The following is a 1634-nucleotide window of genomic DNA, read 5'->3' as shown; positions in this document are numbered from 1 at the left end:
ATTGAAAATACTGTAAGAAATGAAATGTCACAATATTTTTTTTATACATGTCAAAGTGATGGAAAAGAACGAATATCTTTTACATATCCCCCCAATCTTTCCACCTTTTTTGAAATGATCCAAAAAAGGATACCTTCATTTACAAGAGAAAAAATACCCTCTGACCAAGTTTCTACTTATTGGAGTTTGATCCACGAAGAAAAAAAGGAAAACTTAAAAAAAGAATTTTTAAATCGAATTGAAGTTTTAGATAAGGAATGGTCTATAAAAATATACTGGAAAAAACTGACTCAATTTTGTTATAACGAAGCTAAAAAGGAATATTTACCTAAAAATTATGATCCATTTTTGCATGGAATCTCTCGGGGAAGAATAAAAAAATTAACTCGATTCAAAATCATAACCGAAACCGATAGAAAAAATAATATAGGAGGATCCTGGATAAACAAGATTCATGGTCTACTTCTGAAAATTAATTATCACAAATTTGAGCAAACAATAGAGTAAATGTTGCTGTCTCCAATGGTCTCCCAAACAGCAAAGAGCTCTTCTCTTGGTATCACCATGCTCCTCTCCCTACCAACTTCAAAGCCAAAGATATTGGCTATCTTCTTCAATGAAAGCTTATACTTCTTTCCCTTGATAGTGAACTCACAATGACCAGGTCCAAACTCCTTATCCTTCTTTAGGTAGCAGTGCAACTTGATAGTGGCTAGAAACTCACAGCTTTCTTCTTTATACCCTTCCATGCAAAGCCCCATGAACTTACTTAGGCTGCACTTCTCAAAAAGAAATTCCACATCTTCATCAATGCCCAACCTCTCCATGGTTTCCTTGTGTGGGTATCTAGTCCCCAGGAACTGCATCCTCATGAAAGCTTCATAAGGCTGTCTTGGAGTTAAGCCACAAGATTCTTCTTCTCCATCATCTTCTCCCTCTTCTTCTTCATCTTCTTCTTCACTCTCATTTTCAACCTCTTCTTGTTCAACCTCAACTGCTGGCCTCTTCCCCTTTGCCTTGTTTATTCTCATGTGCTCCCTAAGAGTGAACTCCATCTCTTCTTCACTCTCAGTTCGCTCAGGGTCTTCCTCAGCTGACTGGTGTCTCTGACTCGGTACTCCACTCGACTGCTTACTCGAACCAGCACTCGGTCGAGTGACTGCTCGAGTAGGGGGTCAAGTGCTTCCGCCAGCTTCTTTTCTTGATGCAAGATGAGCATCACGACGATCTAGGGAGCTATCAGCAGGTTTTTGAGATTTCCTTGTTAACCTTGAAGACATTTTCAAATAGAACTGAAAGAAATAGACTCAAAACTTAAAGTTAATAGGTTAGTGACCTAAATACCAAAATAACTAAGCTTTGAGCAAAAAGATGAACTTGAGAGAGATTTTAAGCTAGATTTTAATTGTTTTGAGCAAATGAGAGAGTGTGAGAAGCATAGGATCGAGTTTAGCTTTATATAAAAAAGCTAAGGGGACAAGTAGACAAGGGTGGAGCATCCATACCATTCAAATTTGAAATGAGAATCTTTGACTTGCTTTTTCCTGCCACTCAACCCCACATCGACTGCACGTGGTCGAGCTCCTTGACCAAAGTTTGAAATTCAATTTTTTTTTCTTTTTCTCCCCCACTCG

General features: G+C 38.1%; 1 protein-coding gene across 1 annotated transcript in view; it reads left to right on the top strand.

Moving 5' to 3' along the window:
- The window catches only part of LOC109133113 (uncharacterized mitochondrial protein AtMg00370-like), a 3057-nt gene extending 2560 nt beyond the window's left edge, over window positions 1–497 (top strand). Inside the window, exon 1 of the mRNA XM_019246024.1 lies at window positions 1–497. This exon is cut by the window's left edge and continues 2560 nt beyond it. The gene's annotated coding sequence lies outside the window, so the exon portion shown is untranslated.

This window comes from Camelina sativa, chromosome 5, assembly GCF_000633955.1.
Source record: "Camelina sativa cultivar DH55 chromosome 5, Cs, whole genome shotgun sequence".
In the NCBI taxonomy this organism is placed as follows: domain Eukaryota; kingdom Viridiplantae; phylum Streptophyta; class Magnoliopsida; order Brassicales; family Brassicaceae; genus Camelina; species Camelina sativa.
This window is presented reverse-complemented; position numbering and strand designations above follow the sequence as displayed.